Raw genomic sequence first — 11,197 nt, 5'->3', positions numbered from 1 at the left:
CATTTTAGCTTCGATGCGAAGCTGAGAAGGTATTGGTTTTACTATGATGTGTTTTTTTTTTTGTGTCTGTTACCACTTTTTCTCAGCTCTCACCGAACGGATTTCTTTCAACGATACGTCAAAAGATCACAAATTGTATCTAGTCGAAGACATTACCCTTCAAAATTGAAAAAATTTCCCTCGTTCCCCGTAAATGAGGGAAACCTCCAAAAAAATTACAAATTTAAAAATCGCTAATTTTCGAAATTTTTTCAATTTTTTTTACTAAAAACTGCCGTAACTTTTTCAAAAATGAACATATGAATATAACTTTTTTTATAGATGCTTGATGTCTTTACTTATCATATGGTATATTTTTTTTGTAATTCTGACACTTAACCTGCCCACAGGGGGGGATTTAAAATGACAACTTTTTCACAAAAAGTTTACTTTTTCAACATAACTTTTGAAAATGTTCCGGAAGGTATGACACTTTTATATATATCTTAAATTAAAGCTAATGTAATATACTTTAATTTGAAAAAAAAAAATTTGACCTCTGGACTTGTTTTCACGGCGAAAATGGCTACCGAAAGCTATTTTCGTGTGAAAATTCTCGATTTTATTATTCATATTATATTTAACTTTATAATGCTATAACTTATTGAAAAGTTTATGGATCCACACAATTTTTTTATGAGAAATAATATTTTTTAATAAACCCTTATTCATTCGACATACTTTATCTTAATCGAGATATTAAGGAACCAGCAGATCAAGTAGCTTTTGGAATAAACACCAATTTTTTTTAAATTAAATACTATCTAAAGATTTGCATCGAAGCATTTATTTTTGATAGTGGTTTTAATCACTGTCAGATATCATTATACTTGATCCAACTATAACATGTCACAACTGTGCCGCGACCCTCCTGTGCTGGGTTTCTTATTTTTGAGCATACTTTAGTAATGCTCACATTTTGTGACGAATTATAATTATATTCTATCGATATATTGCTTTTAAAAATATAATAATATATTTGAAAAAATAAGATAAATAAATTTGAACTTGATTCTTAAAAGGTTATCTTTTTAACCAATATATTTATCTAAATATATTGGTCAAAAGAAAAATTTTAAAATTAAATATAACTATATAACAACATTTACAAATTTATTATTGTATATTANATAACAACATTTACAAATTTATTAATGTATATTACAATGTGTGTGATGTGTTTCACAAAAAATAATGTAAATGATACTAGAGTTTGCGCATATAATTTGCGTATAATCATTTCACAAAAAAAAAGTAACATCATAATACATTAAGATGCTAACCGGAATAATTCTCAGGACAATAAATACGCATAGAAAAAGAATGTAATTTACAGAGTGTTAAAAAAGTTAGTTAAAAGAATACAATAAAAAGATACAGTTCAATTGATATAAACAATGAGAACAATAAAAAAACGATTTCTAACTGAACATTTATTTCTTTGAGTGGTTCAAATGCATAGAATTTTTTTTTTTAATGATTTTTTTAAATCACATTAAATGTTAAAAGTATTATCAAATATCATTACCGTATTGAAGTCAGGTAAACCTCCAGGAAAGACTACATATTACAGTCCTATTATTCTATTGCCTATTCTAAGAATAACTTTTGAAAAAAGTACTATGTAAACTCAAACATGCCACCACATATCAATTACATAGAGTGCTGACACAATTGATTCTACATTAGAAACAGGTATCATCCTGGATTTAGCTCAAGCGTTCAATACTGTCTGACATTACGGATTACTATTTAAACTTATAACCTTCTTTAGAGGTTTAAACCACCTATTACTGAAGTCATATAAAAACAGAGTTTCTAGGGTAAGATTTACTTCGACCAGTTTTATATATTTCTTGGAGTTCCGGTAGGAACTTATGCCGATGACACAGCCCTACCTTTCGTCGAACATTTTTATATTAGATTGGTTCAAATCTATAGTATTTTTTTTTAATGTTTTGTTTAAATCACTCTCTTATCCAAAAAATAAAAACGTGTGTAATTGATATAGAAAAATTATTCTGTGAAAAAACGACTTGATCAAATAATCGATTTCCGTGCCGTATTGAGGTTGATGTAAGGCCAAACAGGATTGTTTTAAACTTTTTCATATTTATTTCAATAAATATTATAGTTTTTATGGCTTATTATTTTAACTTAAAACCCACTTTCCTGCTTCATATTTCTTTACTTAAGTCATATTTTAAAAACACAGATTTTAGAGTAAGATTGTTTTTAACTTTTCCTATTTAAATACACTGCAGACATTGCCGATTTTCCAACATTTGATTTAATCTCGATATGAACTTATGACGACGACACATCTCTACCTTTCGTCGAATAGTGACCCAGTGATTGCTTATCTAATCCTAAAAAATCAGTCGGATCACCTAAGCACTTGATTCACCAAGTGGCAATTTAATTAAACCCAGACAAATCTATACACACTACGAGGAGATATTTTCAATAATTACACTAAATGATTTACCAAGATCTCACTCTAATCATGTCAAATACCTAAGTCTGATATTTACAAGGAAAAAACTTAATTCCCGTATTCACCATCTAAGACCTCTAATGAAATCGAATTTTTTTCTAAAAAGTAAAATAAACCTATACAAAGCCCTGCTACAACCAATATGGAAATACCAATTTATAATCTTGGGATCTGCTAAAACTTTAAGTATTTACGAACTTCAAGCATTTCAGCCAATTTTCTTGCCTACCATTATTGGAGTACCGTGGATGTTTATGGTTTAAATGTCCTTTAAACGAATTTTCACAAACATTACAAATTCCAATACTCCGAAAAAAAAAATTGTTTATTTCGGCAATTAAATCTATTTTTTCATCATAAACGTTTAGTGGTATAACCGTAAATGTTGATTTCAACCAAACATTTTCACACAAACTATTAGAGCAATATGTTTTTAAATTATAAGATGGATGTTTACTAAATAAAACTTTAACCACATTAGATACAGTATCCATTGCATCTAATATTTTTAAATCACCTACGATCTTGTGAATTTTATTTTTTAAATTTAGTAATAGAATTTCTGCTATATCTTTATTAGTTACTTTTTTGTCGTTATGATTAGCCAAAATATTTACTTGTGGAATAAATTCTGCAAGAATACGTTGTTTCNATTTTAATGATAAACTGGGTAGTTTTAAAATTTTCTATTGAATTCAATAAGAATTTACTATAATTTAATTGGCTGCAACAGAGCATGCCAAAATTATTGTAATTGAATGTGTTGAACAGATATTATTGATAATTATCTTTCTTAACCCAGGTACTAATTTTGGTCTTGTTTGATTTGAACAGGAATTTTGACAGGACCAAGTCTATCTGTTTAAACCTTGATTGATGAATAAGAAATGATTTTGAAGATCGGCGTTTTGTATTTGTAGATTTCCTTTTTTTTTTTCTACTGTTCATTATTATTATTTTTATAACATTGTAAGCAAATGCGTGATTGGCCAGAATCTTCCTCACTATCGGGGTTATCCATAGCGCACCCAAATAAATAAACAGGTTTATTACAATTAAAACAGCATTGCAATCATGTGGGACAGTCACCATTTGAGCAAGGAAGATAAATCATATTATTTTTTTCGGTACATTATTTGCATTTACTATACTTACGTCAGTCTCATTCTCTGCGTTATTTGTAATTTCAGAAGTATTAATATTTTCAAATGTAACATTTTTCAGACTTTTACCAATTTATACATGTCATACTATCATTAAAAGATTCTTCGACTATATTTAGGGTATTCTGTGAAAGGAAATGATCACCTTTATGATAATCAATTCATTTTTCGACAAAACTGTTTACTCTTACATAAAGGTTTTCATTTTTAAAAACTCGATTTTTTAGACAATTAAAATTGTTTGAACGATTTTACACATCGATATCATACATCGATCGATTACGTAATCATCCGACATAATAATGAATTTCTCGCACAACCGGTGGTGGTAGTGTAAGTGGTGTTATCAGTCATAACGAAAAAATGTAAGTAAACGCCCTCTCGTGATGCATATCCAACATACTCTCGACGTTGAAAGCTAAAGCTTTCAAGACAAACTGATTGATATTCTTAATTGATCATTGAACTTAAAATCTATCTTAAAATTAAATAAAAATATGAACATAGTTATATTAAAGGACCATTAAAGAAATCAGGAAGGAATAGGATAAATATAAAACAAGTTAGATGTATTAATTATTCACTGGTAGTTTGACTAATTTCACTACCGGTCTTTTGAAATCACTGTCTGCGGTATGTACGGTAGCCACACGTACTACTTGATCTACACCCGGATGAACTGCTATAATGCGGCCCATTTTCCATTCGGTCGGTGGGCGATTCGGAGCATCAACGATGACAATTTTAATATTTTCTTTCCCCTTTGTCCATTTAAGTCGGCCTTGAAGTGTCGTCAAATACTCGATTGACCAACGTTTACAAAACTTTCTTCGTATCGTTGATAAAATCAGTTTCGGTGCGGCATGTAAATATCCATTGTGATAGTGTTGAATTATTAAACGTGTAAAATGCGAAATTTTAGGTAACAGTATTGGATGTTTTACATCTGGACTTAATGACGCGTAGCGGAAGCGGCCGCCGACCCGAATTAGACCAGTCGCGTCAATAAATGGCGCTAGTTGAGCGAGAGAACTTGGTGTGACATAATTCTGATTAAGCAATTATTTTTTTAAAATTTTTGAAATGTCCTCCTTGGGTCAGAAAAGCAGCTTTATGTAACATGGCATTGAATTAAAAATAAGTTAGTGTCCCTGTGAGCATGGGTTGACGGCGAGCCTTAAAAGTTAAGCGATAAATGTAAGCGAGCGATCGTTGTATTCTTTGTAATGTAGAAAAGCGGTATAAAATTTGATCGGCGGCAGTTTCTTTGTCGATGGTAGTGAGAACTACTGTCTTTTGTTGATAATCCGGCAGTTTTTCAGGCTTAAATAGATCATAATTATGCCGTGACTATTGTTCAGCACATAATTCAAGACGCGACCCGTAATTTGACACTTTTTTTTTTTTTTTTTTTTGGCTTTTAGGAGCCATTTAGACTCTTGGCCGCCAAAACTACTTCCTTCCATCGTTCTCTATCATATGCCTGCTCCAAGTCCACTCCAATTTCTTCTAATAATTCCTTGACGCTGTCCTTCCATCTTTTTCGCGGTCTTCCCCTTGGTCTTTTTCCGCTTACCATATATGTCATTGCTCCTTTCAATATACTTCCATCGGCCCGCCATGCGTGGCCTGCCCATTCTATCCTAGTCCCTCTGGTGAATTGGACCACATCTTCTCTTTTGTAAAGCTGGTACAGTTGGGCGTTTGTTCTTATTTCCCATTTCTGTTCTGTATTGTTGAATACGGGTCCATAAATTTTTCTAAGAACTTTTCTCTCAAATAACCGTAGTTTTTCATCATCACCTCTCGTTGTTGCCCATGTGGCACATGCATATGTCAATATAGGGCGGATGTAACTAACGTATAGATGTTCTTTTGTCTTCCTTGACAGTAGCTTAGATTTAAAGAGGGTTTTCAGTGCATAAAGGCATCGGTTAGCAGCGCCCAGTCTGATATTGATCTCTCCATGCATGTTGTTTTGGTTATTTAGGGTAGACCCAAGGTACTTGAACTCTTGTACTTGTTCAAAGGTGTTATTTCCGACGTGGAGGTTGTTATGGTCACCCCCTCCTCGCTTCACCACCATGTATTTAGTTTTACCACTGTTGATTGTCAAGCCAATACCTTTTCCCACCTTTATCAGTTCTTCGACAGTATTCTGAATACCTTCTCGCGAATTCCCAATAACCACTATGTCGTCTGCATATGCTAGTAAGACATTTCCTTCGTCAAGGTTTAATGTCTCAGTTCGTGGAACCTTTCTTATCACACTCTCCAATGCCAAATTGAAAAGCACTGGTGACATCGCATCCCCTTGCTTCAATCCACTATTTATTATAAACGAAGACGATACCTCGCCGTTCACCTTGACTCGGCTGCTGGTGTATGTGTTACATAGTTTCACCATGCTGATCAATTTGTTTGGCAAACCAAAGTCTTTAAGAATTTTCCATAGTTTTCCTCTATTTATGCTATCATATGCTTGTTTGTAATCCACAAAAACCATATGTAGATCTTTCGCGAACTCATAACTTTTTTCCATAATTTGTCTTATGACAAATATGTGATCAGTAGTTGATTTATTTTTTCTAAATCCGCTTTGGTAATTACCCACTATCTCATCTGTATAAATTTGTAGTCTTTTAAGTATGATTAATGAAAGTACCTTATACCCAGTGTTCAGTAGTGTTATTCCTCTATAATTCTCTACTTTTTTTCGGTTACCTTTTTTGAAAATTGGACATATCAATGATTCATTCCAGTCTTGTGGTATCTTTTCATTTGTCCATATCTGTTGAATTAGATGATGTAATTTTTGCGCTAGGTTTTGTCCTCCTAACTTCAATAATTCAGCCACAATTCCATCATCTCCTGGTGACTTATTATTTTTTAGAGTCTGGATTGCACACTGTACCTCTTCTAAACTCGGGTTTAATACTTCCGGTTCAACTGTATAATGTATGGTGTCGTCTTGTTCGCCTACTTCTTCCGTTGTTGAGCCATTGTTAAGAAGTTTNAGTGTATGGTGTCGTCCTGTTCACCTACTTTCTCCGTTGTTGAGCCATTGTTAAGAAGTTTTTTAAAGTACATTCTAAATTCCTCGGCAATTCCTTCCGGTCTTGTAATTAGAGCATCATTATTATCCTCTATCATACGCATAGCCGGTATATATCCATTTCTAAATGTTTTGCACCGTTTGAAAAACTCTCTGGGGTTGTGTTTGAAGTTTTCAATCTCCTCTAATCGTTCTTTTTCGGCTATTCTCTTTTCCTTTCTTATCAGTGTAGTTATTTCTCTTCGTTTTTCCTGGAAGGCCCTTAAGTTCTCGGGGGTTGGTGTGTGGATAGCTTTGATTCTGGCTTCATTGCGTTCCTTGATTCCTTTCTTGCAATTGTCATTAAACCATTTCTTTGTTTTCTTTCTTTGTGTATGTTGAATGACTTTTTCTGCGGATTCGGTTATGGAGGTTTTTATTACTTTCCATGACTCCTCAACCTGTTCATTATCTACTCCCTCTCTTTTTTTTCCTAATACATTAGTCACTGTTTCTTGAAATGTCCGTAATGTTTCTTCATTTCTTAATTTATCCACATCGTATTTTCCGAGTATTTTTTGTTTCTTTTTCCATTCCATGGATATCTTTACTCTGAAGTCAATCAGGATCAAGTAATGATCTGTGTCTGCGTCTGCTCCTCTGTAGCTTTTGACGTTTTTTATAATCGTCTTATATTTATTTTCTATGAGGGCATGATCAATTTGGCTACTATATCTTCCTCCTGGAGATAACCATGTTTCTTTATGAATATTTTTCCTTGGAAATCTTGTACTGCTTATTACCATATTTTTACTTATTGCAAAATTAATTAATCTTATTCCGTTATCATTGCTTTGGTCGTGTAGACTATGTTTTCCAATCGTCGCTTTGTAAGCATTTTCTTTTCCCACTTGGGCGTTCAGATCTCCCAATAATAATTTAATGCAATGGCCTGGTAAGGCGTCATATACTTGTTCCAACTCTTCATAAAAGGCATCTTTTGCTTCTTCATTTCCTGATTCGGTTGGTGCGTATGCGCAAATTATTACCATGTCCCGGTGGTTCATATTGATCCGAATGTAACATATTCGGTCATTTATAGCCTTAAATTGCTTAATCCATGGTATTAGACTATTGTGCACGAGAAAACCCACCCCATTTTCACGCTTATTAGCCGTTAGACCACCATAGTATAATGTCATGTTACCTGTTGGTATACATCCTTCTCCTTGCCATCTCGTTTCTTGTAGCGCTACTAAATTTGCCTTATATCTATTTATTGCATCGACTAGTGTACCAAGAGCTCCTGCTTTATATAAAGTTCTTACGTTCCATGTGCCAATCCTAAATCCTTGTAGTCCGGGCCGTTTCCATTGTGTTTTATCCAAATCTCTGTCCCGAGGCTTTAGTTTTGGTTTCTTAACAGTAGAGTTTTTTACAGTGACGGGTTGTTAGCCCGTCGCCAAACCCCCAACCTGGAGGACCAGACAGAGCCAACCAATTAAGGCCAGCTCAGAGCTCGGGGCCCCGGGTTCGCCAAACCCGTAGTNATAAAAGTATTTTAAGTAAATGTTAAAGTATATAAAATTATTATTTTTAGTCAAACTATTCATACACCTGTAAGAAACAATAGTTAAATCAGTATTAGTATGAACACTTGATTTAATAAAAAAGGCGAATTATTATAACAAATAGAGTTTTACATTAATATTTTATCATAATAAAATACAATCAAATTGCATTTTTTTAGATATACAGGGTGGCCCACCACTCACTGACAACTTAAATAACTTTTGATCCAGTTAACATTTTTAGTTGATTTTTTTTTTAAATAATATTTAAACGTTAGGAGTAGTGTATAAATGTTCCTTCTAAAACACCTGATCACATGATGACATGATCACCTGATCGCCTGATCACATGATCGATTGTTTTGGTATTTTTTTCAATGAAAGTTGTCTTTATACGACAGCAGTTCTCCTTAAGTCTATGTGTACATAGTTGCTTGCATGATATTAGATCACTTGTACGTCAACTAATTCCTCATCACATGATTCCTGATCGCCTGATCACATGATTGAGTGTTTTGGTATTTTTCAAAATACCCCCTCTATTTAAATTATAACTCGTTTTTCATTGGTTTATATTTTCTTAAACGTGTTTACGCGATATAAAACATGTAAAATATCCAAACATTTAACAGTGTTTTCAAGCTACTACGCGTTGCAGTTCAGGCAATCATATTGAATAGAACTTCTTCTGAACCCGCAAGTTCAAAAATACATCTATAATGTCATATGGAGAAGAAAAAGAACAAGCAGCAGCATACAGATAGATGAAATACAAATACGTACCATCTACACCACCAGACGATTTAATAGATGTCAGCTCTTTTAATATCGATTTCAAAGAACGTAAGTTTATACAAATCGGCTTTGATTCAAATACAAATTAAAATTCATATTATTACTCCATGGCGTCATTTAAGCATAAATGAAGGCTTTTTAAGACGATTATTTGGATACATGGAACAGTTGTTGAATAATGTGTTGGACAACAAGCCCATTCAAGCAGAGTCGGTAATTATTAACGACGATGATGAAGTAATGATTTCAAAAGCGTTTTACAAATCCGAAAACGTACTGATATTACAATCAAGATTTAATAAAGATTGTAGAATTATTTTAACTAGTAAAAACACATTAAAGCTACAAGAACTAGAATTCATTATTCATGAAACTATTGTTCAAAAGTCGACATATTCTAAAATATCAATTCAATCACAAATGGAGAAAATGGTAAATTATTTACTAAAACAAAAAATGGACATATCAAATCAAGATTCCGTGAAAAAAATTATTTGTAAACAAGAAACATTTTCCAACTATACAAATTCCAATGACAATGAACCAGACTTTACTCTTCAAATTAAAATGCATGCTAGTAATTATCTAGCGAATGAAGTTTATAAAAAACACAATGAAAATAAGGTAAGAAAAAAAAAAAAGTTAAGTATTGTATAAAATATTTATTATTAATGAAATATATTGCTTATATAGGATTATGATGAAAACGATGGACCGTATATGTATGATTATAGAAGTTCTCCGGTTCCTTATGAAAATTTTAAAAATCATTTTCAAATAAGTCCACGCTCGCCATCACCCAAACGCAAGTTTTCGCCTGTTTCACAGACCAATTGGAGCTTTAGATAATTAATAATTTATATATACATATTGTAGTAATTATATGAGGAAGTATTGAATTACGTCGATTTTAGTATAATATAAGCCTTACAATAGTAGTAAGCAATTTTTGAACTCTTAAGCAATAAAATAATTCCATATAAAAGGGAAATGCAGGGTAAGCAAATTAATAATGGTGGGAAAAAGAATATAAAAGGGAAACATGAAGAGGATAGGAGGTCGAGACTGAGGGAGACGAGACTGGACGTGTTTGTCGAAGGAACGTCGAGTTGCGGGTTAGGTTGTTGACGTAAGAATAACTATATACTTTTTGTAAGATTTAATTAATTTTTGTGTTAAATTATTATATTATATTTGACTTTTGTGTTTAATACTTTTCGTAAATAAAATAGCTATTTAAAAATCTTGACTTAGCGCAAATATTTTATTTTCACGGTGATCTCGAAATTGTGTGTGTGTGTGTGTGTGTGTGCGGCTAGAGTCTAGGTTGGACTGCTGGTCCTTTAGTCAATCTTAATAATTAGTGTACGAGCTGGCTAGTGTTTGGGCTTAACCGTCCTTTAGTGGGTATAATAAAAAGGTAGTTGTGCTGGTGGCTGACAAGGAGCCACCCTGCAGTCTGCTACTTTTGAGCTAGACTGTGCTGACGGGTCTAAACTCTACCCCTTTAGTAGTCCACTAATTAGAGAGATTGGGGCTGATCAGTTTATCCAACGGGAGGACTCGAGAAGAGCTCGGACGACGAACTCGTCGTCTATATATATATATATACATAAAACTTTAATAAACCTTTTGTGTCTACGTTGGGGCACTACCGACGTACGACAATTCCAAAAGCAAAATTAACTCCTATTTTTTGTTCAACTTTGACTGCCATTTGTACATAGAAGATAAGTCGTCGGGACAATTTTTTTTAACTGCTATTACTTTTTAAAAAATGAACGTACCAAATTTTAGATTCGATGCGAAGCTGAGAAGGTATTAATTTTACTATAATGTTTTTTTTTATTATTTTTTTTTTTTTTGTGTCTGTGAACGCTCAATCTCAGCTCTCGCTGGACCTATTTTGATGAACAATATGTCAAAAGATCACAAATCGTATCTAGTCGAAGACATTACCCTCAAAAATTGAAAAAAATTCCCTCGTTCCCCGTAAACGGGGGAAATCCCCCAAAAAATTACAAATTTAAAAATCGCTAATTTTCGATATTTTTTCAATTTTTTTTACTTAAAATTGCCATAACTTTTTTAAAAATGA

At 32.8% G+C, this 11,197-nt stretch overlaps 1 protein-coding gene across 2 annotated transcripts in view; it reads right to left on the bottom strand.

Moving 5' to 3' along the window:
* LOC126896672 (uncharacterized) overlaps positions 1–11,197 on the bottom strand; it is a 50,591-nt gene that overhangs the window by 2,989 nt on the left and 36,405 nt on the right. The window lies entirely within an intron of this gene.

The sequence above is a fragment of the Daktulosphaira vitifoliae genome, unplaced genomic scaffold (genome assembly GCF_025091365.1).
Source record: "Daktulosphaira vitifoliae isolate Bord-2020 unplaced genomic scaffold, ASM2509136v1 Scaffold_1, whole genome shotgun sequence".
In the NCBI taxonomy this organism is placed as follows: domain Eukaryota; kingdom Metazoa; phylum Arthropoda; class Insecta; order Hemiptera; family Phylloxeridae; genus Daktulosphaira; species Daktulosphaira vitifoliae.
This window is presented reverse-complemented; position numbering and strand designations above follow the sequence as displayed.